The 27646-nt window shown below is 34.6% G+C and overlaps 1 long non-coding RNA gene across 1 annotated transcript; it reads left to right on the forward strand.

Moving 5' to 3' along the window:
• The first annotated feature begins 795 nt into the window (after nucleotides 1-795).
• LOC116652893 lies at nucleotides 796-23568 on the forward strand. Its single transcript, XR_004306088.1, has 4 exons — nucleotides 796-1081; nucleotides 15528-15747; nucleotides 19625-19685; nucleotides 23312-23568. It is a non-coding gene; the product is annotated as an uncharacterized LOC116652893 (long non-coding RNA).
• Nucleotides 23569-27646: the final 4078 nt, after the last annotated feature.

Here is a 27646-nt window from a genome sequence, read left to right on the forward strand (position 1 = left end):
TCTGTTGTACAACCAGTAGGACAACAAATTTTCACTCATAAGCTTTCAGAAGCATGGGATCTTTGAAGTCTGTTGTTTGTAAAGCTTTCTTCTTCCATTCAGTTACCCTTTATTTTCCTGTTATTTTTGATTCTTAATTTGATCTTTATTGAATAATTAACATATGTTCTGGTAAATCTGATCCATATTTTCAGTGCATTTTTTGATGGGAGAATCTGAAGTTTGTTTGCAATGAGATTCCTATGTCAAGAGCACTAGTCTTATCATTATCAGAGGTAGAATAAAAAGAATACAGTGAAACAATTTCCAAACCATAAAATAATCTATCAAGTTTGAAGAACTTTCTTATCAGAATGATGACCAAATGTTGTACTCAAACATGTGGCCAGAGGTTGACAGATTTCCTGCCCCAGTTAAGGGATAAGTGAAAAAATAAGTATTCATCATTAAATAGAATTCATCATTAAATGTATGTCACTAGTTGTATCTTTCCCATTTGAATTGCTAGAGATATAAGGTTCAAACTTCAATTAATCATAAGGGTATACTTTTTATTTTAACCTGAAAACTGTAGTATTTCTAAGTAAAGAACCAAAAGTATGAATGAGTCTTTATGCCCTGAAAAAATGAGGAAGAATAGGACAATAGTGGCTCTAGATGTTGTAATAATAATATCACAGTGAAGGAATACCCTTAATGAAGCAGAGGGAGATGATGTGAGTTTTGGGGGACAAGGCAAGTCAGTACAGTAGGAGCTGCCTATTACTGCCTGTGTAAGAGGCCTGAGAATAATTGTGACATCAGCAGAAGGTCCCAGGAGTTTGCAGTTGTCCTGCCAGAAGGGGCCAGGGTTGTCCAGAGAGAGCAAAGGAATGTAGCATGTTACACATCTCTGTGCAAGAATTCATGACAGATAGATACAGCATCACAAGATTAACCACAAAAAGCAGTGTGGTTTTTAAGCTGCTGACATGAGGGAGACTTAGCAAAGAAGCTTCTAGAAGGAAATATAGATTTGCCCTTTGCTGGCCTTATTGGACAGTGACATTCAGTATAGGAAGGAAGAAACAGCCTGGACAAGGTAAGTGTCACTGACTTATATTTACTAGAATATAAATAATAGTACTATATAATATAACATGCAAATATCTTATTAATTTACCACTTCAAGTAAATAGTGCCTCTGAATTGTTAGGACTGGGAATTCTACAACGTTAAAGGAAAGACAATTGAGATTTATTTATTTATTTGCTTTGGTCTTCTGAATACAAATTCCATTCCTCTAAACACGACATTTTAAAGTTCTAGTCACAATGTTTACAGATTATTATTATTATCATCATGAAAATATATATGAAAAATTGCACAGAGTAAAGCTCATTAAGTTATAAATCTGTTAGCTCTGTGGTATCCGTGCATGGGTTAGAGATCTTACATACAGCAGGAGCGAAGCCCTGTGCTATCTCACCATGAGTCAAATATCCTATATACAGCAGGAGCAACACATCATTCAGAAGCTTGGGGCAAATTCTTCTGCTGTATTTCTCTGACTGGATTCCACAGTAAATAAATAAATACATAAATAAATAAATAAATAAAACCTTGATCATCCTCCTAAGAGAAAAGCTCTGATAGAACATAAGCTGTTTAAGAAAACATTTTCACTTAATTGTTATTCAGGAATTTAGACCAGAAATACTTGATTGTATATAATCACTTGGAAACTTAAGTTTGGCATCCCTGGCTTACCTGAAGAAGTTTATGAAATATCATAAAACTGATCTTTAGAATTTTCCACCAAGAAATGGATTGCATTCATTACTGACTTCATGTTGTCAGAGATTCTAAATTGTTTTAAGTATATTTTAGGAGCCAATTGACAGTAAAACTCTTCTTAACCTTCCCTTATCAAAAAGCTACCTTAGAGCAATAAAATATCTCATAAAAGGACATTATTGATGTAAGTTAACATTTTAGGATTAAGAGTAGAAAAAGATATCTGCTATCTGTTCTTGAGAGTGAACTGTGCAATACAGAAATTAAATGCTAATTTAATTACTTATACACTAAGGACTGGCATCAAACCTTTCAGTCTTATATACTTCTGGAATGTTATAAATCACTAAAGTATTCTGTATGCTGTAAAAAAAAGTCTTATTCAAAACTTATAACTTTGTTCAAAGATGGTAAGGATATACATATTCATTAATTTTGTAATATATTTTCGTAGAATTGGACGTATATACTTTCTATACATGATACACAATAACAATTTTTCTACTAACCATTTTGTGAATTATGATTATTTTCATAGAATCACAGAATCATAGAATTACTCAGGTTGGAAAAGACCTCGAAGATCATCAAGTTCAACCGCAGCCTAACCATGGTACCCTAACTCTAACAACCCTCTGCTAAATTATGTCCCTGAGCACCACATTAAATGGCTCTTAAACACATCCAGAGATGGCGATGCAACCACCTCCCTGGGGAGCCTATTCCAGTACTTAACTACCCTTTCTGTAAAGAAGTGCTTCCTAACATCCAACCTAAACTTGCCCTGGCATATCTTGAGGCCATTTTCCCTCATTCTGTCACTTGTCACCAGTGAGAAGAGACTTGCCCCACTCTCACTGTAAGCTCCTTTCAGGTACTGGAAGAGGACGATCAGGTCTCCCTTCAGCCTTCTTTTCCCCAGACTAAACAGCCCTAGCTTCCTTAGCCTCTCCTCATAGGGTTGATTCTCCAAGCCCTTCATGAGCCTCAGTGCCCTTCTGTGGACCTGCTCCAGTACCTCCATGTCTTTCCTGTTCTGAGGTGCCCAAAACTGAACACAGTACTCGAGGTGAGGCCTCACCAATGCGGAGTAAAGGGGCAAGATGACTTCCCTAGTCCTGCTCACCATACCATTCCTGAAACAAGCAAGGATGCCATTGGCCCTCTTGACCACATGGAAACACTGCTGGCTCATATTCAGCAGACTGCCCATCAGCACACCAAGGTCCTTTTCTGTCAGACAGCTTTCCAGACACACCTCCCCAAGCCTGTAGGGTTGCCTGGGGTTGTTGTCACCAAAATGCAGGACTCAACACGTGGTCCTATTGAAACTCATACAGTTTACCTTGGCCTATGGATCTAGTCTATCCAGGTCCCTCTATAGTGCCCTGTAAAGGACGGAACTGTTTTTCTTTTATTGTCTCAAAGCTTGCTTCGTGAGGCCTTTCTGATGATAAGACTCTGACTGGCGACTTCTAACTATCTAGGAGGGTGAATGGTGGGTGTTGTTGTGCCACAGTACCTCTGCTTATGATTGCAAAGATAAGCAGAAGCAGGATGAGCAGTCTTCTTCAGGGGTGCTGCTTGAAGGAGCTGACCACTGCAGAAGGCGATAATGCTTGTGTCTGGCAACAGAGCCCCCCCCCTCTCCTTGCTGGCTTATCTGTGGGCCAGGAAAAAAAGCTGGTTTTAAACCCTATTACAAAGTGTGTTTACCTGCTTGTTTGGAAGTTCAGTGTTTGCTCGAGATACGTTCCCAAATATGCTGAGTCAAACTTCAAAGAAGAAGAAAAAACCCCCAACGAAATGGGGGATAAAAGGCCCTCGCTAAACTGGGGACTCTGGAGACAAACTCCCAAAGACACCTTTGACGGAGAATTCCCTGAGGGGAAAACCTCGTCGGAAGAACCCCGGGACTGGCTTGCTGCGGAGCTCCCTGGCTGTCTCCCATCCCCTGCGGTGATCAGACGAGTTCCTGAGATCAACGGACCTACTGTGTACCTCGCTGGACCCATGGTGGTGACTATCTCTTTCGCTCTCTGCAAAGACTCCTTGCTTACATTTCCTACTTTTCCTATCACCTACCTTCCCTTCCCCATCTCCCTAAAAACGGCTAGGACTTTAATAAGCTGGTTGGACCAACATTTGAACCGTTGCTTCTTAATCTCACGCCAGGTATACACATATCAAAGAACCTTGCCTCCCTCCTGTAAATTGGAGCGAGACATGCCCTTCTACCCTCAGGCAGATCAACACTCACTCCCAACATGGTGTCATCTGCAAACTTACTGAAGGTGCACTCAATCCCCTCATCCAGATCATCACTGAAGATGTTAAACAGAAGCAGCCCCAGCACCAAGCCCTGGGGGAACGCCACTTGTGACCAGCCACCAACTGTATTCTACTTACCACAACTCTCTGGGCCTGGCCATCCAGCCAGCACTTCACCCAGCAGAGCGTGCTCCCATCTAAACCACGGGCAGCCAGCTTCTCCACCAGAATATTAAGGGGGACAGTGTTAGAGGCCTTACGGAAGTCCACATCGACAGCCTTACCCTCCTCTACCAAGCGGGTCACCTTGTCATAGAATGAAATCAGGTTAGTCAGGCAGGATCTACCGTTCATAAACCCATGCTGACTAGGCTTGATCCCCTGGCTGACCTTTAGTTGATCTGTGATGATACTTGAGATTATCCTTTCCATAACCTTCATGGGCATCGAGGTGAGACTGATGGGCCTGTAGCTTCCAGGATCATCTTTCTGACCCTTTTTGAAGATGGGTGCCACATTCGCCAGCCTCCAACCCACCAGGACATCCCCAGTCAGCCAAGACTGCGAAAAATGATGGAGAGTGGTTTGGCAATCACATCCACCAACTCCCTTAGCACTCTAGAGTGCAAACCATCCATCCCCATGGACTTGTAAACATCCAGCTTCTGAAGCAGGTCCAGAACCATCTCGTCGTGGATGAACTCGTTCTGTTCCTCCTCCCCATCTACCAGTGCAGGGGGCTGTTTTCCCAGGGAGTTACAAGTTTTACCTTTGAAGACCAAGGCAAAGAAGGTATTAAGTACCTCAGCCTTATCCCAATTTTATGCTTTCAAGACTAGAATTTCAGTGGAGGTTCTTCACGCAAATAAATTGTGAAGAAATTTGTTGATAAATTCTATAATCTCTGAATATTCTGGGGGCCTGTAGCAAGTTTGATCAAAATGTGTAGTTGGAGCACAGCTTCTATTTGCATTCCCTGAACATTAAAATTTTTTTCTTTCTACAGGTGTTTTTACTCTGTCTAGTAAATCCCAAACTAAATTAGCTCCTGACAACTTTGGAATATTCAGTTTCCTGAATATCATTCACCTATTTATCTGTATATCTCACTATCTATATGAACTAACATATATTAATTATGATAAATTCAAAATAATTACATGTATATATGCTTTTTTTTTTTCATGTGAATATGTGAATATTCTATATTCTACTTGGATTGCATTTTTAAAAAACTATTCAAAAAAGAAAGAAGTTGAGTGTCTTCCACTTAATAAACTGGTCTGCTTATACAAATTCAGCTTACATTACAGAGAACTGTCATTAAGAATAAAAGTTACATGTGCAAATCTAAAATCTATCAATTTTTAAAGCCTTCTCTCTTAATTATTGTATTTATCCCCTAAAGAAATGTTGTTTTTTACCTGCTCAGTCAGAAACAATTATGGTTGAGAAGAACAAAGTAGACAATCACATAACATGGTATAGAATTATCCTTGCCAGACACTTTGAATGCAGTGTGTAAATTTTACTGTATACCAACTGAAGCAAAGTTATCAATTCTATAATGTTTTTCAAGCAAGTAGTCAGACCATGACAGAAGTGAAGTGAATACACTGATGCCTGAATGTAGAAATTTAAATCTGTGGCCTCTGGGCAACTGGAGAGTTTCCAGGATGTATGCCCGATGTCCTACTTTTTGACAGACTCCAACATTTAATGCTCAGTTAAATGTTAACATTAACGTTCAGTTTAACTTTCATTCTTTCTTTTTCTCAGTTGTATTTAATTCATTCACATTTTATATATGTAAATTGTGTAACAGCCTTGTAATTAGGAGTGGCAGAATTAGATATTTCTTATAGGAATTCGAGTGAAAAGTTCATACAAACATCTGTGTAACAGTACAAGAAAGTGAGATATAGATGTTTAAAACCTACAGATACTTGCACTTTTTTCTTTTCAAATAATTTGGTTTAAAAAGCATTATAGAAAAATAATCTTATATGAGAAGGGTTCATATTGCCTGGCTTAAACTCACAGAATCACAGAATCACAGAATTACAGAGTTACAGAATTGTCTGGGTTGGAAGAGACCTCAAAGATCATGAATCTCCAACCCTCCCCTGCCATAGGCAGGGTTATAATCCTCTACATTTGATACTAGACCAGGTTACACAGGTTGTATGTTTCTGTCTTAGCTCAAGGTAGGATACCAGAATGTCAGCTCCATCCTGAGTGCTTTTATCTCTAACCCAAGAACTGTTTCCCATGTTCTCTGCTTATCCATGTATGAGCATAATTATTCATCACCGTACATTATAAGAATTTAGATGTAGACATATCAGAAACATGCAAAGTTGTACAAACTCATTGAGAGGGGAAAAAGTGGATTATTTTTCCAACAGGAAACTTCATATGTTTACAATATATGCTAATAATCCACAAAAGAGCACAAATAATGTTTTTTTTTTGCAGTCCCACTGAAATGTATACCTGTCAAGAAGTTGTTGTAAGAAACTTTTATTTAAAAACAATGAAACATGAAATGAACTCCCAAGTTTTGACTGTATAAAATGATGTTTTTCTAGTCAATTAAGCTATTCATGTATGTATATTCTGCTGTACTGCTTCAGTATTACAAATACATGTTTAATATTTTCATTATCTTTTAGTACTTCATAAGAGAAAATAAATGATATTCTTTCCAGTTCATGCTCTGCCAACATTTGTTAATTTAAATCCTGTTGATGTTTTGAATCAGCTAAGAATAGTTCACTTTGAACTAGAATACTAGTTTCAGATTGTGGAGTTGGCTTTTGTTAATTTTTCATGTATACAAAAATATAATAAAAAGATTTCACATTATTGAAGCACAAGCAACATGTGACTTCAGCAACATTTTAATCACCATTTTAACAGGCAAAACAATGACAAATATTTCATTTCCTGTACAGTCCAGTAGAGCTCAGTCACTGTAATCCCTTCATTAAAAATTCTATTTCTACAAATTCAGTTAGGGACAGCATTTGGAAAGCAGGTGTGTTTGTTTGTTTGTTTGTTTGTTTGTTTAAATTCTTTTTTGTTCTGTCTTTTCATTTTAGTCACTACCATAAAGTAAGACACATCTGTAATCATTCTGATTTCCGTGATGGATATTTTCCTTTGACTGTAATTATTAATATCAATCTTCTTTCTTACATTTACATCTCAAATTATTTCTTATTTAAACTGTATAGTGAGCTACAAGGTGAGATTACAAAGTAAATACAATGTTAGGCAAAATAAATTTAAATATTTGAATGAATGGGTTATTCATTTATTTATTTTCTTATGGACATACATTTCCCACTTCATAGGCTCTCTTAAGCCTAAGAACTCTGTGTATTTAAAAGAAAACCCTAATGAGTTCCAGCGTCAAAGCCTACTAGTATGAGTCAAACATCAGTTAATCTAAAAGTAGAAAGGTCTGCACGCTTTGAACAAGGACTTTTGTACAGCATATTTTATGTTCAAAATTGTATACTATATGTGTTCAAAATCTACTGCTTTTGCCATTATATTTATCCCAAATAAACTGTTAAATTGCAATTGAGTGCAATGCTCTTCTGTGATGACTGGAAAAACAAGTCCCTCAGAGCTGACTTGCACTATGATCACAGCATATGAAATATGGCACATTACATCATTCTAAAGAGCACTAGCTCACTTTCTACAGCTCAATTTCTGCTAAAGGGCAATTTTTCTGAGTCAGTAGAGTGAGTTCAGACTGAAAATGAATAGTAGCAAAGTAATATTCTGACCAGTAAGAGCACAGACCTGATTCTTTGAAAAGAATAATTTCTCAGTGTTGAAAACAGTTATATGCAAAGTTAAGTGGGAGGAAATGCTGAAACCTAAGTATGTGAACAGTGATTAGGAATAGTTTAAGAATATTTTATTAAGTGTCAAAAGCTCCCACGATTTTTTTCCTTGTGAAAGACTGCTTCACCAAAATTACCACCTCAGATTTTTATTTATTTATTTATTTTTAAAGAAAAGGGACACTAAAAATAAATTTTTAAAACTCCAAGATAAATTGTAAAGAAAAAAGGGAAGCAGAGAGAAGAAAATAAAATATCCAGAAAGAGAGAACAGTCCAGAAAGACCTTTACTTCCTCAACAAGTTCTTCCTTTTTAGTGTGAATAAGGTCCAGTAACACCCCTCCCCTCATCGGTTCCTAATATCTCATTGGAATTTTTCATATTGCAGTGCTTGGTTTCCTTAGTCTCCACATTCTCTTTTGTACACCAGAGGGTGATCCAGGGAAAAGCAAATGCTGCTCCATCTCTCTGTGATGCCACTGTCAATTTGTACCTCTTATCAGTCTGAGGAGGTTAAAAATGGTGGAATTTCCTGTGGCTCACAACTCTAGAAACAGAATATATTTCATTTATTTCCTCACAGTATTTTTTATTTATTTATTTATTTATTTATTTTGCATGAATCCTCTTACTTATATTTACAATAACATTAAGATGATTCAAAGCTATTGAAGATGATAGCTGCTTCCACTTGGATCATGTTTAATATTGGGTTTATCACATGGATAGAAATGTGGGTTTTTTTTCACCTTTCAGTGTCAGCTTTAATTCAGAATCTGTATTCAAGCTTGAAGACTTTTGGACAGTAGGTGAATGCCTTATTTTCAAACAGATAAGTGATTTTAGAGTATTGCAGGTTATTGGTGAACATGCATTCTTTTAAGCTGTGCTTATCAGTATGCATAGTGATATAAAACAGAAACTAATTTCTAAGGTTCAAATACTAGTTCACTATATATGATATCAAAATGCTACACAGCCTGTGGTTGTGATTTCGTGGCTTCACACACATGGAGGCCAAGACTATGTTTCTTTCTGAAATAAAAATCAATGACAAGTATGCTTGTCAGTATGACAACTTATTTCAGGAGTACAGCAGCAAATACCTTGCTTGTCAAGTATAAATTCAGGTATAGAGCACCTCATGTATCACCTCTCCAGCTGATGGATTTAGACCAGCTAACGATTGCTTTGATTTCCATCTTCTTCAGTCAGCAGTGGTAGTCTGAATGCAATCGTGGAAATACTGTTAGAAATGAAAAATATCTTAACATGAGATTTTTGGAAATAAACAATTTACATTGCTGAACTTGCTTCTCTTTCCCTTCTGCCTATCTATACAAAACAAAACACTTTAGGGTACAGTAACAGTAACACAAATGCATAGCAACATCTTCAGTGCTGCAAATTCACTCTAAAGTGAAACATTCTTCATCTTGTTTATTAATGGTACAACAAAGATTTCTACCTCAAAATGTTTATTTCTTCCTGTAAACTCACCTAATTCTTACTGATTATTTACTTTTTAACTCATTTTCTTGCATTAACAGAGGGTAATTCTCCAGATCATTCTAAGCCATTTCCTCAGCTAAGTTTTAATTCAAACTCAATCCAGAAACATAGGCAGTGTGGGCCTTGAAAATGAACTTGAAGGATGCTTCATTAAAGCAGAGACCAGAAATATTAATCATCTCTGCCTCTCTCTTGTCCACAAGCTCTGAGTTCAAAGGATAACATTGACATCCAGGGGATACACAGGCATTGCCTCAGAACCATAGTTGAAGAATTACTTTTCTCTCTTGTCTAATAATACTGCTAATACAAATCCATGAAAGCATTCAGGATAAAGGATAAAGTGAACATGCTCTGTTTACCTATAGATGTTGTGTTCTGGTATCTTTTACAAAACTGGCATTAAAGAATTGGGATTGCAGTCATATCATGCAGAACTTACTGTACTCTGGTATAATTTTGTAGATATGTACTTCATAAAGGTGAGAAGAAGAGAATATTTGAAATCAAATTGTTGGAACTTTTCTGAAAGGCTGATATCTAAGAAACCACATTTCTCTCATTTTGCAATAAGACTTGAACTGCTTGTGAATTCTCTGATATCAAACTATTATGAAAATCTGACAAATTGAAAGAAATATGGAGGAAAATAAATGTTCTTCTCCTTTACATATCTTGATACTATAAAGTATTAATCTTTTTTTTTTCCTTTTTTTCTTTTTCTTTTTTTGTTGTTATGTTTTTCTTGTTTTTTTCTGTTTTTAAATCAATCCTCTTTGATTTTTATAAACAGCATTTTGTTTTCTATATTTTTCTTATTCCAAACCACATTTGTAAGTTAATCCACTGATTATTTGGAATGTCTGTTTTTCTAATTTAATTACTGTTATCAGTTCTTTCTGCATGCCCTATTCAGGGCATGTCACACTTCTCTTTCTAGGTTATGTTATCAGAATGCATAAAATAAACAAAAGAGCAAGTGATATTTGTTAGGTATTACTTAGCTGTGCACTATTTTTGAAAGTAAAATATATTGATAAATAAATGGCATTTGTATTATGAATAATTACAAGGTACAGATTTTCAAGATCTGATTGTTAATCTATTAAACACTTGGTTAGATCCCAAGTAATCTTATTATGAACTTAGTCATGATATCAGGGTATCTGTTGTTAGCAGAGATATTTTTACGGTTTAAATAATTCATTTGTTCTGGTTGCACCACTTAAGAGCAAAGCCAGTTTGAAATTATATTTTGGTATTTCCTCTACCTCTGTGAATTGCACTAACAGCAATTTAAAGATTAATGAACCATGTTGGGCAGTTAGAAACCAATGGTCCATAAAAAGTTTATTATATTGTATATAAAACTATTCTGTACATCCAAATATATGTATTTTCTGTTCTCTCAAGTGAGTTATTTCTCTATTAAGCAGACTCTAAATCAGATGTGTATTCGAATACTTGAAAATGGGCATTTTCACATAACGCAGTTAAGTAGAGATAGTATAGCTAAGGTGTTGAAAGTGTTGTTGTGAACCTGGAAGTAACTAAAACAGTGAATGTGGTAGTATAAGATGCATAAAGACAGTTTATTTGTATTCTTAATTTCTGTTTTAAGAAAGAGATATTAAACAAAGAACAATATCTCCCTGAACAAAATATCTCAAAGACTGCCAAGGTGGAGCAGGACAAAATTTAACTACAAATAATTAATTACCTGTAGGTTAATCAAATTCCTGAATGCACGTTTCCCAGTGTCAGCTTCAAAGTCTACCTGGCCTTCAGATCCATGAAAATAGTGTCAGCGGGAATATTAGGACTTAGAATAAAAAGCAATTATGAAGCAGACTTACTAAATCTTCTTTCTAGAAAAGACATTTTGATATAAAGAAACCGTGCTAAAAACTTGGGACAGAATTTAATGGTCTTCGTGACCCTGAAATGTTTTGCATAATTTAACTTACGCCATTGAAGAAAATACAAGTCAAAATAATTTACAAATTCTACTTTTGTCAATATGTGTGAGCTTACTGATGGAGACTATATAAATAGGAGTTAATATTCCGAATAAACAAGTGTTCTGAAAATGGAAAGGATTAAAACTTCCTGAGGAAAGAATGTTGATTGTAACTGAAATGCCAAAAATAAAACAAGTGTGGTATAAGGAGATATATTCATACTCTTAGACAAACAAGATTTAAGATATTTCTTACAGAACTGTCAAGGCAGATAGCCAGTAATATGATAACAATAAAAAAAAGGAATCATTTTGCATAGGTGAAAAAGAAATAACCATGAAGAACCTCACAGCAGATGTATGACACAATGCAATTCTGCGTATTAAGTATTAACAAGTTAGAAACACACAATTGCTTCTAGCACTTTTGAACCCACACAGATTTGGAAAAAAAAAAAAAAAAAGAGAGAGAGAGAGAAAAGTAGAATCAATTAAAAAGAAATTAAAAAGAATTTAAGAATCCACAAAACAAACAAACAACAACAAAAAACTAAAACAAACTTGGGAGAAAATAACTATGGAACACTCAAAACACACAATAGTAAGTTGAAAATATTGAAATGAACAATGAGGGATCCTGAAATACCTAAGGATAGGAGATTTGTAATGTTTTTGGCTTCACATATTGATTTTTATTTTCCAAACCTCCTCCTAATTTGCACTTGCAAGACTGATACACACAGATGTTGGTGTTGGTATTCAGGATGTGTGATGACTGCTTAGTTAGCCTACAGTGTGAGGCACTGAAAGCTGCGGCAAAGAATAAAGCTCTCAAAGTAAGAGAAGTCCTAATACTAGTAGTGGAAGTGGGGAATTAAATCACAAAGATAATTAAAATATATCTTTGCATATACAGAAGCACAAATGTTTGTAGGTTTTTATGTCAATATTTCCAGTTATTATTATTGTACACTCTCTGCCAACACAAGACTTTAAACTGTAATTTAAGCAGCAGAGTTTTCTTTTTAATGGCTTTATCCTTTTTTTATTTTAATTTTCTAAGGGAAACATAGCATAAGGCAGCCAAGCATTGAGCATCCGTTTTGAAGTATTTTCAAGAAAAAGAAAATATTATTTAATTATTTTAGCAATAGTTTAAGGCTTTAATATTGCAAAGATTGTATCTACATATAAATTTCTATGATGCCGTTAGTGTATAGCTGCATAAGTTAGACATGGAATTGGAGAAAAATTATCAATGTAAAAAGGAGTGTATGACATAAAGATTTTATTTTAACAAGTCAAGTAAAATAAGAAAAAGGATTGTTTTGAAGAAAAAAAATGTTTAATTTCCTTATATCTGTGAGTAAATTGAGTGAACTATGTGAAAATGAATCAGCATGGTTTGCTTTGACGATTACCCTACAAATTAGAACATTCTCAGGGTAATAGAAGACCCAAAACATAATTTAGTTAGCTTTTACAGTTCATAATTAAAAAAAAAAAAAAAAAAAAAAAAAAGATTTGAATTTTAGTTATAATCAGTATACACAGAAGAAATATCCTTTCCTTACATATGTCACTCTGAAAGTAATGCTTCCTATTTATTTACATGGAAACTACAATAGATACAGAGAACACACCCCTTTGCAATACACACTTGTCACGGGTTACTTAGATTTACCTTTGCCCGTGACAGGGGAAGTCACCCTGTAGGGCCTCCCTCCTCCCCTCCCCCCCGGGGCCCGGAAAGGAGGGGGAAAAGGGGAATGGGATAAAAACAGCAGCAATCTAAGGAGGAAAAACTTATTTTACTAAATATGATATCGAAATACAAGATAACACAATATAATATAATTGAGGCTAACAAATCAAACGAAACAGAGAGAGAGAGTCCCCGAAAACCGAGAGGCCTACTGTGAACTCTAGGTGACACGGCTGGAATGCTTCCCACTCTCCAAGAAGTTCAAGAGAAGAAGGAGGGCACTCCAGCCTGGGAACAAGATTATATAGCATCCTGGTCCCGTGACTTATCACTACCTGTGTTGTTCTCTGGGATATGCAGTCTTCTTCTGTGGACTGCACACTCAATAGAAGTATCCATGCTTTACATGATGTTATGATGTGGAATACTGATAGCAAAATTACAAAATTACAAAACCATGACAACACTACCATGTCAGATGCCATTTGTCATACTGCCCCCTTGCTGCAACAAAACGTACTGAGATACTGACAGAAAGGGTCAGCCTCTCTCTCCATACAGCCAACATTCATCTCTGATGTTGTCGACCTACATAATAAAATAGGAGGTGTTACTTTCAGGGTATACCTTGTAATTTATAATGGACAGGATAAAGTTTTAACCATGAAATTGAATGAATGTCTCAGATTTAAGGTAGCATTCTGCCATTATAATGCATTTTTTACTTTAGTTTTCATTAGTTTTTAATTTATTACTTTGAATTCCATTGATAGTAGAAGTTCAATATGTATTATTTATGTTCAATATGTATTATTTTTCTTACTTTCTTTTTCTGATTCTTTCGTGATCAGGAAGATATGAACAAAGATCAGAAATTGTTCTGCAAACAGAATAAATTTGAAAGGGAAATAAGGTGATATGGAGAATTAGATGCTGTATGCTTGCTTCTTCCTTTTTTTTTTTTTCCCCCAAACTTGTTTAAAATTTAAAAAAGCAAACAAAACAAACTTAGAGAAAATTTCTTCTAGAAGTGAACTCCATTCTTTTTGTGTTAAATCCCCCATTTGTGACCTTCTTGGTGGAAGCTGTTTCTCAAAGTAAATCTCAAGATAACTGTAGTAAAAAAAAAAAAAAAAAAGGAGTTTTGTTGAAAGGATGAGCTCAGCATCATAAGAAAATGGCACAGTTCAGACTGACATCAACCTTGAGGAACAAAATCAGGACTGAAATCAGATTCCTTCAAAATTGAGTGGGAAAGAAGAGCAGATCGGTTAATATACAATAACTCAGCACATCTCTGGTATCAGTAAAATTTCCAGTATTGTGCTGTGCTCCTTTCAGATACATTGTTGGAAAATTAAGGAAAGCATGGCTGGTAAGTATTTGCTTTTAAAAGTTTAATTATAACCACTACAGTTTTACATTGTTGCGTACCTATTTTCCATGTCTATAAGACAAAATGTTTTGCATTGCTTTTTATAGAGCATGACCTGTTCAAACATAGTTCTCAGCTGTTCTATATTTTTACTTTCATTATAGATAAAATGTAAAGAAATTATATTGTCCTTCCTTCTGTCTTCTACCTGCATTCTACTCTTTCAGTCATTATGAACTTTAGAATTAGTCCAAGAATACTTCATGCAACAGGTCTCTAATATAATCATCCAGATCCTCGTGGAAGATGTCTAAGTTCTCACTTTCTCAGAAAGTACATAGGTGGCACAAAATGTAATGCCTCCTGTTTTATTGTTGTTGTATGTTTTATTATATTGGCCCACAGTGTCAGAGGTGCCTTTGATGATATGGCAATAGATACTGAATCTTTCCCCAAGTATTCCATTACATTTTGCTGCTGTGCAGTTATCTCAGCCAAATATAGTTTGATTTTTTTTATGTCATTCTACTTTCAAGGGTACAAAAAAAAAAAAAAAAAAAAAAAAAAAAGGATATGTTTGTTTTACAGCAGTAAACGTCAGGCTTGCTTTATTATTAAAACATGTCTGATCCACTTATATTTGACCAATCAAAAATGATACAAATGAGATATGACCAAAGCAAAATGCAGACATCATTTCTTCTACTTTGTCTGGGTTTCAATATCATAAATGTTGAAATCTTTCAAACATGCTGTGACCACACTATTTATGTATTCTTTGATGATGATTTGACTACATGAACTTTTTGCTGGTTATTGTATAGTTTACAGTATATCTTTCACAAGTAACACAAGTGTTCCACTAGAATGGTAGAAAAGTTGTTCTCAATGCTTCCCTATCTGCCCATCTCAGTATATGTCTTTTAATGTAAAAGGGAAAACTAACAGATAATACCAGCCTTCCTGCTGTTTCTGTGCTATGAATCAGAGCATGGAAAAGAAAATGATCAACTTCACATTTTCTTGTTGTAAGTTGCATTAAAAATAAGTGTTTTCTTACTCAGGACACAGCTTCAGTGCACCTCAAAGGAATACAGGAGGCTTTTTTACCTACTGATAGCACAAGAGGCAGAGAAAATTAGTGAGATTAAGAATGAATTGTCCTGGAGAAACTTGTACCTGGAAAACCTACTGTAGTTTGGTTAGCTCATTTGAGAGATACAGAACATACAACAACAATGAAAGAGAAGAAAAATTACCCAGTTCATCACTGCAAAAGGGCAGGTCAGTGAATTATTCAGTTTTCAGCCTGTAAGCTCAGCAGGGCCACTATATTTTAAATGTTCACTGCCTGTAGAAGTACTAGGTTTGTGTGTGCTTGATGTAACTTAAGATGTTGAGATGCAAAATGATCCCCTCAACTACTTCACTTTAAATAGCCATACTTAGTCATGGTTCCACCTTCAAATTAAGTAATAAGGTCCACATCAGAACACAACTGATGAAATTTCTGAATCCATTTTTATTTTTCAAAAGTTGATTTAGCTTTCTACTTGATATTTCAGATTTGCATTTTATTGCAGATTTTAAGACTAATATAAACTAGAAATCTGACAAATAACAAACGTTTTTTTTCTCTACACTGAGCAGACTGCTACAAAAGTAGGTATGAATACCACTGCTGTCTTGGAAAACATACTCATAAATTGTAGATACCCAGAAAGGAGAATGAAATAGATAAAAATTCCTACAGTTACACAGCTGAAGACTCAGTTTTTTTATAAATTAGGAATACTTTATAAAGAGATTATCTTGTAATTGCAGGAATTGAGAGACCGTGATTAGAACATTTATTTCAGTCCTTCATTTTATCTGGTGTGCATTGGTTCATGTAGCAGATTACCTTCTTGATTTTCAAAGTGAGCAAATGATTCTTTCAGACATTTGCAAAGTATGCAGTATTCAGAAAAATGAAGGATATAATTAACTCTATAATGATGAGGTAGGTAAATTTCCTGTCCTCATATGTACCTTATTGTTGACTTCTGAATTTAACAATTTATATCTCAGAAAGCAACTTAAAACAGTAAATGAACAGTTTTAGTCAGGAAACGTAAATGCAATGAGAAATGGAAATGTGCTGAATGAACATGTTTTATTTAGAGAAAAAAATAACTTCTGCTACTTTCTCCCACTTTGTATAAGAATAATTTAAAATATAAGAAATCATTTAATTTTCTCTAACTGTTGATTTTTGAGATAAATCAATTTATGATTTTCAGCTTTTATAACAAAAGCACCGGAGGAAATGAGCTAGACCTAAACCAATCATACTGTTATCTTTCCTTTAGCTATTTTCCAGAGACAAAGTTGAAAATTTAAAGAAAAGTATACTGTAGAATAGGAAAATACAACAAAAAATTAAAAACAAAGAAAGCACTAGCACATTTCACTAGTCCTTTCCACAGTGACACCATAGATAGTCAGTTGATTGTTTCAAAAGGCTAAAAAATGCGCTTTTTTAAAGTAAGAGATATATTCTTATAAAAGCTTAGAAAACTGATTTGCACTACTGTGAAAAACAAAGAATATACAGTAACATGTATTTGTAATAGAGGGACACAAAGAGCACTTCTGTGAAAAAAATTTGAGGGAGCTGGGTTTTTTAGCCTGGAAAATAGAAGGCTCTGGGGAGACTAAATTGTAGCCTTCCAGAACCTGAGGAACTCTTACATGCAGCAGGGCAATAGTTTTTACATAGTCTGATAGAGATAAGGGGAAACAGCTGTAAACTAAAAGAGAGGAGATTCAATTAGACGTCAGGAAGAAATTTTTTACTCAGAGGGTAGTGAGGCATTGATACAGGCTGCCCAGAAAAGCTGTGTCATTCAAGTCCAGGCGTGATGAGGCCCTGGGCAGACTGGACTGGTGAGTGGCAGACCTGTCTGTGGCAGGAGTTAGGAACTAGATGATCTCAATGACCCCTCCAGCCTAAGCCACTCTACAATATGCATAGATACATAAGTCAATGTACATAAATATATATATAGTTTTACATAAATTGTTTCCCGTTTAATTCTATCAGAATATGCAAAACAATTGAAGCCCATGAATATAACCCTAATATTTTAATTTTCATGACTTCATATCTAGATGACACCATTTCTGATTTTAGTTGAACAGAAATCTTTAAGAAAGTTATCATTGCCCTCAGTTATTTGGATATGTATGTATTACATAATGAAGAAAGCATAGATTAGAAAGAGTCATGAGAGCACTGAGAAAAAAAACCAAACTTCTTCAAAACTTCTGATAATGACAGCAGACTTCCGAGGGAAGTGGTGTTTCTGTTTTTGTTTATCATGTACAATTTTGCTTGAAGAACAATTCTTATTTTTATAATCCATTTTAATAAGGACATTACCTGTCATTCTCATCCATTAAATAATGTTAAAAATAATTATAGCTATATGTATCCTAGTTGTATAGCCTAAGTCTGTATACTAAAACAGGGGTCTCTCACATTAGTAATACAAACTATTACACAATAAATAATTGCAAAAAAAAATACAATTGGGTAAATCTGTAGTTTGAAAGTTTAAAGGTACGTACTTGATTTTTTTGTTTACCTTTTCCTTGAAGTGTGTATGCAGCTAGCATGTGATTTAAGTTTTTATAACATTTCTTGCTAATGCAATTTTTTTTTAAATTATTATTATTTATTTACCAGTGTAGACTAACAGTGTATATCATTAAAAGTGTAAAAATTTAGAGTGCTCATTTTCTTGTTCTTCAAAATAAGAAGTTTTGGGTCAGTTTTCAACATAAATATTTTATTATTTCTCCCTCTGTCCTTTTTTCCTACTTGTGCATTTTTCATGCTGTTAGGTCAAAAACATTTGAGCTATCTATCAGATTCTTCCTTCGTAAACAAGAACCTTCTGGAAATTTTAGCTCTTGAGAGTTTTGCTTTGGACCTTTCTCCAATCAGTAATATGAAAATCTTATTTAATAATGAGCACTACCGTAGCAGTCTACGCACTAAGGACAGGAAAAGCAACTTAATCTGCACTTGTATGTAAACTTCAGTATTTTTCCACACACTCTCTTATCTCATGATTCATTGCTATATCCAAATTGCACTATCCTCCTAGAGAAATCTTTTATTTTCCTCATTTGAATGGACAAAAAAGTCTGTATTGATCATAATTGACAGGCTGTATTAAATTGTTTGCATACATATTTTATAATTAAGCTTTTGTAAATTCATGTGTACTAATTTTATAATTATTGATGGGAGCACACTTCATGAGCTATATGGATCCACTCATCTCAACCTCCACTTCAGACGGTCTGTAAAATGACAAAACCATCACCAGCTGAGTGGTAAGACTCTTATGATTCACAGGTTTAATCCTTTGTACAAACTCTACCTGAAAACATGTAGGAGACTGGAATTTTGCATTCAGTAAGAAAGCAAGGTTGCTCTCCGACACTGATGACCTCCCTGACCTAGTAGAGAACATCAAAAATTATACTGATCCATTAGAAAGATTAAGACAAACACAATAATAACTCCTGTGATTTATCTTGCTATTTTTATGAAAAGTTCACCAGTTTGCGAAAAATGATAGACAGGAATAGATAATCTCTGCTTTTTATCACCCAGATCAGACAGACTTAATGTTACCAGAGCAAAGACAAATGCTGTGCTTCTATTTGTGGAGGCCAAACAAAGAATAGATCATTTCTTTTTCCCTCCCCCCTAGGAAACATCAAGTTGAAATTCTTTACTTTGAGGACCAGAGTTATAATTCAAATGGCATTTGGAAAGGTGAAATGAGTAGACAATTATTGTTACTAATGTACATTTATTTCAGTAGTTGACACAGCCAAGGTCAAAGAGCACTGACCACTTCCACCACGAAACTATTTAGTAGACTCTCAGGGTCTGTGACAATTAATGAAATCTGCTGACACAAATGATTTTATAGGTAATACTAACAACAAATGCAAATGCAGACGAAGATTTATTTATTTATTTTAAAACATACTGGAAACTTGTCTTTTTATTATTATTATTACTTTTTTTTTTAAAAGTAAACTCAGTCAAGATTCATTAAGGAATTAATTGCTGCAATTTTCACATGTTTTTTGGAAGGTCTTGGTTGAGTATCAAGAAACAGCAAAGAAGAGAATAATGCATGTGGGTAGCTCAGAAGGTAAGTACTTCTATATATTTCCATGGAAACTCCAATAAATACAAAGATCACAATAATACTATTTGAAAGATTAAATACTCAGCTACAAAACACTATTTTTCAACACAGTTGTCACTATTAGCTATGCAATTTCACCAGTGGTGAACAAGAACTTGCATGCTGCACTCGTAAAAATCTGCACCTGCGTAAGTGACCCACTGTTTTGCAGCTGCTGTGACAGCATTACTGCTAGGAAAATATTGCTCATGTAGCCCATTCTTCACTGGTCAAAACAGAAACAAATCAGAAGTCATTAAAATCAAACTATAGAGTAGGTGTGGTAGGACATTGCAGCCAAGACTTTCAACATGCTCCACAGACTTAGAACTGATATAGGGCCTGGCATTATCATGTTGCAAGAGAAAGGTTGTCTTCTTCTCTGGCCTGACTCTTGAAGTTTGAGTCTTCAGCTTAGTTGGTGTCTAATGTAATAGTCAGAGATTACACTTTTTGGGGGCTCCAGTAAATCCAGAAGGAACACCCCTTTCCTACCCTGAGTGACAGTGCACAACACTTTACCCACTGAAGGCCGCATCTTGATCTTTTAGTTTGACAGGGATTTCACAAGTCCCCATTCTGTGAACTGCTATTTTAACTCCAGCTCCTTATGGCAACACCAGGTCTTGTTACTAGTAAAGATGCAATCTGGGAAACAATCAGCTTCAGCCTCATATTTGTTCAGTAACTCCTGACAAACTTGTACGCAGTGTTCTTTCTGTTTCTGTGTGAGCATTTGTGAGACCCACCTGGCACAAATATGGCAGTATTCCAAAGTTGGCATCATCAGTTTGAATGCACTGAAGCCAATGTTCAACCGGTCATAATCCATCAATTTGTGTGGATGAGCTGGTCAAGACACTCTTCATTTCATTGTGTTTCAGCAGCCAGAGAGATCCTTTCAAATGATGAGGTATTGTACCAGGGTAGTCTGAATGATTTTCGGCTGAACTTAAATGTGCACCTCATCTACATTTCTTTCAGATATCCCATTTCTGGTCACACTGAAGAAAATTACCATCAAGTACTACCGTACCAACAAAAAAGATCAGTGAAACAGGAACAGCAGGAGCAGAGGTATGCCTAGAACACTGAAAACACGATGTATTGAGCCTGATATATACATGTGTATCATTTATTCTTCTAATGAAAAGTGCGTCTTGTTCTTTGTTCAGTGCTGTTGCTGTACATCTGCACAAATACTTTCTGACCAAGCAGACTTACTATATGTCGGAAAAATCAAAACAATCTTGTTTATAAATGACATAATTCTATTAAGCAGAAAATGTTTGCAAGTAAAATAAAACTATAGAGATTTATGATGGAACTTTACAATATGGAATTTGAGAAACAAATATACGGAAATATCAATTTATTTTACTTACAAGTTGGCTGGATAAACTGGTGATTCACTTGATTGCAGGGATGATTAAGATTGTGTATAACATTTTATACATGATTTGCAGATACAATAAACTAAAATTGAACTGTTTTTCCATATGAAAAATAACGTGAAGAAAATTTGAATAAAGCAGTACTGATGCACCTGTGTGTAGGAAGTGATCTATCTATACAAAGTGTTCTGAAAGAATATTACTGTGCACTACTTAAACAATGAAAAAGAGAAACCAGAATGAAAGTAAAAAGCACACTATTTAAATAATGTTCAACTATGTACTAGGACAATTATTTAGTTATAACAAGACTCAATGATTTTTAGAGTGGTAGGATAGAAAACATAATTTGAGGAGCAATTAGAAAGGAAATACTCTTAATACTCTACTAATGAATGAGAAAAGCAAGTCACAGGACACAGTTTTACATGTGTGGTTTTCATAGCCCTGGTTTGTGTGGAACAGGACCAGAAGTGCAGTTTTGCTGCAGCAAACTAGCATGACATACCAATTCTTACATTAGCAAGGTTCCTAATGAAGCTGGTAATATTTTGTTTTGACAAGGTGTTAGCTTTGTTGTTTTGCTTTCATTTTTGTTTGATTGTTTTCTAATTTCAACAGTGCCATATTGTTTCTTAATGATTAATGCATCAGCAAATATAAACTCCTTATTCCAGTTTGGAATTTGAAGAAATTGCAGTATTTGCCTACAGAGTGAAACTGCAGACAGGGAAAGAATCTAAGAAGAATGTTTTGAAACAGAAAGAATTTATAAAAGATGATAGAACAGAGTCAAAGGGGAAAATGAATTCAGTCACAGGATGATATCTTAACAGAGCACACAGATCTTTCTAACATAACTTAAAAATGATCTATAGGTAGCCATACACAAGAACAGCTTACAGACACTGGTATGCCACCACAGGTCACAAAAGAACATCATTGTCATCATATAAGCTTAGAAAAAAATACAGTGTTTTTAGCTTACCTTCTTGTTCTATCCTACAGCTGGGAATATCTTCTAATGAGAACAGTTACAACACGTTACAGAACATCCAGTTTCCTCCTCTATTATTGCTTCCACATTCTGAAAGCATCCTCTCCTTTATGGAAAACATCTGAGAGGAAAGGTATACCACAGCAAACTTTAGGGGGTCACTGTGACAAAATGATCTTACACCCTAAATTTCTCCTTCAGCTAAGCATGTAGATAAGTAGGACAGAGGACTGCAATATGTTGACCTAGTATTTTCAGACAGCAACAAATGGGAGACTGTTTTCCTAGAGGAAGAGCCAACATGATCAGAAGGCATGATGTATTTACTTTCCTCTTTCTCTTGTTCTTTTGCCTTCAAATCCATGTGTTAATATGAATCTGTGAACACACAGAAACATACACAAAGTGTCATATTACTCTTTGCCTCTTGCCCCTATATGTAAAGCTGATGATATAGACTAGGTGAAAGTTCTTTTAAATCCTTATTTGATCCTGGAAGTGATTAATATATCCCATTATTTTGTACATAATAATAATACTTACCAAACAAGTTATTTCTCTTTTACAGATGTGGTGAAGCATTACTTTTTCTGACATTCCAACTGCAATAGCACCTGCTAAAAAGCAATGTATCTTTGAAATCATGCGGTATAAATCTTTTTGTGATAAGGTTACAGGACACTGCAGAGAGAAAAAAGAATTAAGCCTTCAGAGCATTATAGAACCTTTTCATCCTTTCAGAAGTAAAAGATTTTTTCCTGCTTGTAAAAGATTTAGCATGAGAATATTAGAAAACTACTGCTGGAAATTCTTCTGTTTATCTGTACAAAAGAGATGGTGCAAGAAACATAGTTTAAGCTTTCTTAAATTCAGTCACCAAGGTTGCTTTAAGATGCTCAGTAGATCAGTGTGTGGAAGTTTATATTGATCATCTGAATGGACTGCTTGTAAAAAGAAGAAAAAAATCAGCTTGAGGGCTACCTGGCTTATAAAGCCTATTTAATAGTCAGGAAATAAAGTTGTAGTATGTGTTCCTGTCTTTATTTTGTGGCACTGGAATAAACAGACAGTGGTTTTAGTGATCTCTATAATAAACAGAAACCAGGTGAGACTATGAAGTACTTATGAGTTACTTCTGTTGTGAGTTTTAGGAATGTTTTCTCTATTTAAAATACCATATCTACCTGTTTTTTTTACAGGTGAGGATCTATTAAGACTTTAAAGAGACAATCGTGGTGTCAACCTTTTCAGGATGTGTACAAGAAAAACCTTTTCAGGATGTGTACAAGAAAAACTCATTGCAGAAGGGAGTTTTTAAGCTACATTCATGGATGAAAGAAAATGTTAAGGAAAATGTGTCTGGCATCCTTCTAGCCATTTTTAAAGATCTGTTCAAAAACTGAGTGGCTGCTACTCTTTGCTTAAAGCTTAGAGGCACATCTAGGACTGAGCTTAATCATTCTTGTAAGGAAAAAAGTGAGAACTATTCTAATAAATTAGTGTGAAGAATAGGCTTTTATTACATTTATCTGTTAGGGGTTGGGTTTTTTTGTTTGTTTGTTTACTTGTTGTTTTTTTGTTTTTGTTTTTTACTTTTGAATTTTTAATTTGCTAGGCAATAATGCTGTTTTAACAACAATATCACCTCGTGCCTTGTAAAGACATCAGTAAAGCCAGATTATGCTCTTCTAAGGTACTCACATGGGTAAAATGTACTCATATGTATTACTCAACAGGAAATAAAAACAAAGATGTGTGTATGTTGGGGGGAGGGAGGGGGGGGGAATGAAATGTATTGTTTCAATATCTATGACACGTATTCATGAAAAAGGAAGACAAATCTTCTGTAATAGCAAATTATTATTTTGCTTCCTTTCTGCAGCCCTCAGTAGCATACTCTGTGTTAGGCTCTTCTGATTCTTGTTTGGGTAACAAATGTTTCCAAAATATGAATCCTTCATATCAATCTTTAAATCTTCCTAATCTAATCTAATCTAATCTAATAGACTTCTTGTAAATCAAAAGATACAGTCTCCACCTGAAGTCAAAGATGCACTGAAGATCCTGAAGATTTCATTAAACAGGAACTCAGAACTATTATTGTAAGTCTAAAATGTCTTGATTGCAAAGTAGTTAATTGCCATGATACAAAAAATCACCAAAGCAAATTATTATTTACAGGCAATGTATGCACAGGTGACATGGTCCTCTGCTGTTTCTGATGCTGCTGCTTGTCTTTAGACATGTCTTCATGTTCACACAAGTTTTTTCTGCCACCTGCCTCCCTGATCAACAAGATGAATTTGTCCCATAAATCTGTAAGATACGGTTTTAATTTGGAAAAATATATATTTCCCAACTGAAAATTTTTGTCTAATTTGAATTAATAGTTGAAATGTTTTATGAGGATATGCATATGTATAAATTTAAATGCATAGAATTCTACATAGGGGACACAATTAAAAAAGTTTAAAGTTGAAATATTCAGTATTATTACACAACTGCTATATAATATGAGAGAACAACAACAATAAAATACCTAAACAGTCACGTCCAATTGTAGTACACAATTACATTTTAATAATTGCAAACTTCATTACCCAAATCTTGCTTACAAGCACATTTGTCTCTTGAGATTATCAGTGTAGGCTTGGCATATATATAACATACTCTGTCATAAAATGTTTTCAGATAATGCAATAATAATGAAAGAAAACATCAATTTTTTGCTCTCAATGTAGTACTTTAGGGTGTGTTCCAAAGTTTAATAAACTATTCAGAACTACTGCATTATGAAAATCATAACGCAAAAATATGAGAGGTTACTGTACCGTAAATTTTTTTGTAAAAATCTGGAAGTATTTATATGAGCTTCAAGATGTAGATACTAACATATTTTTATTTGTTTTTATTTTTTTTGTTACTGTCAGTTTTTATGGTCATGTGATGATTTGCTATTGTTCACCTTTATGTAAGAGATTCAAAGTATTTGTTAAGCTACCAGGGAAAAATGACTTTTTTGGCGGGGGGATGTAGGGATGTGGGAAGGGGACATATGACATTCACAATTGCAATTTTTTGTATGGACAGTATTTTTTTTTAAATTATTATTATTATTTTTATTTTTTAGGAAAAAAAAAAAAAAAGAAGGTAAGCAGAACTTGCACATGCTAGACTTAAAATTATCTCACATATCTTTCAACTGCATTCAGAGTAGGAAATTTTACTACCTTTCTGGATTTCATACCTTAATTAGGAAAATGTCTGAAGATTGTGTCTTTTGTTTTTAACATTATTCTCATAAAAGACCCTTTCATTATATGAAAGGCTAAGGTGTCCATCCATCTCTGTACAAGTCACATTCTGTCACTTAAATCCATCTTCTAGGAGCTGTATTTCATCATCTGAGCAAGTCTCTTTCACAGAGTTCTTAAGGAAAAGTCATCAACAATGCTATTAATTCAGACATCATCCTTCACCTTCACTCTTTCACGTTCTTCTTTCTATGAGGAATATTAAATTCAGGGAATGAAAAAAGGAAAAGCAAATGTAAGTCTGGAGAACAAATGTAAGGAAGAGAATCATTCTAGAAGTTTGAACACATTGGGGTTTTATTGGTTTCATTTTTGTTGTTGTTTGGTTGGTTGGTTTGTTTTGGAGAATTCTGAGAAATAAATGGGGTGGTTAATAATTTTAGTGGTCAGATTTCAGAAAAAGAATCCCCGAGTAATTACTTAAGCAGTCAAAAAAATTCAACAGGGGGATCTATGATAACCAAACTTGCCAGAGTCAAATAAAGTGAAGAGAAAATTATATTGATATTTTTCAATAAGGTGACTTCAGGAATATGGGGAAATAAATAAATAAATAAATAAAAATCATCAGACAAGAAAGAAGGACAGATAAGAATTTTAGGTTAGTTGGTTGGTTTCTTTGTTTAATTTATAATGTGTTTTAAATGACTACTGTGACTACTTGGCTATTTGCATTTCTCTGCTACACCAAACAGAAACTTTAATCTTTAGAAAGTAAACTGAGATATGTGCAAAGGAATGAAGAAAAATGTGCTGTACTGTAATTGGTTTCATTGTAGATACAGTAAGAGAAAATCAAATTAAATAGAATGTCCCTTTCTTAGATTAATGTTATATTTCCCACAGTTTGTTCACAATGCAATACAAATTTACACTCAGTTCACTCATGTCAGCTAATGAGTTGTATCTGTACACATTCGTGAAATGGCAATGCCTGTATTGCAACATGAAGCAAAGAGATTTTGTCATGTATATAGTCAAGCAAACAAAAATTTAAAAAAAAAAAAAAAGTTGGAGACAACTTGTAGAGGGAAAACAACACATATTCTTTGAATAAAAAATACTAAAATATCTTCAGCTTAGAATAATACTGTACTATGATAGATAAATCAAAAAAAAACAACAAACCAAACAACTGGGTTTACAGTGGTTTTACATATTTATAGCCAAATTCAGTTGATTTAGCACAATAGATTTTATGAAATATTAGTACAAGTGGCTTTATTGCTTTGCTTTCTATGAAGATTACTATCATACACCAGTAGTATTTTTCTGAACTTTTACCTCATATAAATAAATTACAACTGCTCCTGTGACATTTTCAAGCACCAAACGTGCGTCATGACAGTTTATATGATGAGCACACATTTCAAGCCAGCTCCTAACACTTATAAAGTTTGCTGATTCCAATATTCATTGCTGTGGAACTCAGTGAAAGCATGCCTTCACAAAGGAATCATCTCCAAATTTCCGCTTGAGATGCAAAAGTAGATGCTCTGTTTACTGAGAACTTAATACCAGGGTGAGTAAAGGTGACTTAGCAATTCCAGCTCGTTCCAGGTGAGATTACCTGTGACCACAGTGTGAAGAAGGAACTATATATCTGTACAGTTTATTTTTTAAATGGAAATATTTCCGACAACTTCATGTTTATTAATAAGGGAAGGGCAGGTCCGTTAGCAAGTTCAGTTATATTTAAATTGTAGAATGTCAGGTAAAAAATAATCTTTTAAATCTCAAGTTATTTCAGCAAATGACTAGAGGAGTTAAGCTCCTGATTAAAGTTTTTATCTATTAGGCATGTCAGCTTATAGAGCCTTTCTTCAACTATACATTATGGATACACTATACAAATAAATCATGGTTGTGCAATTTTCAAAGAGAATAAAGCTACATAATTACTTGACCAAAAAAATATTTATATTTAATACAGATGTGGATTCTATAGGATTTTTTTTTTTCACTGTAATGTTTTTCTTTAAAGGGAGTAGTACATAAAGCACAATTTTCTAGATCTATGAGGAATAAAAGAACCTTTGCTCAGAGTATTAAAATTTTGCCTAGCTATCACATAGACTATATATTAGGAGAAAATTCTTTACTGTGAGGGTGGTGAGACACTGGAACTAATTGCCCAGAGAGGTTGTGGATGTCCCCTCCCTGGAAGCATTCAGAGCCAGGCTGGATGGGTCTTTGGGCAACCTGGTCTAGTGTGAGGTG

Source organism: Coturnix japonica, chromosome 2 (assembly GCF_001577835.2).
Source record: "Coturnix japonica isolate 7356 chromosome 2, Coturnix japonica 2.1, whole genome shotgun sequence".
Lineage (NCBI taxonomy): Eukaryota > Metazoa > Chordata > Aves > Galliformes > Phasianidae > Coturnix > Coturnix japonica.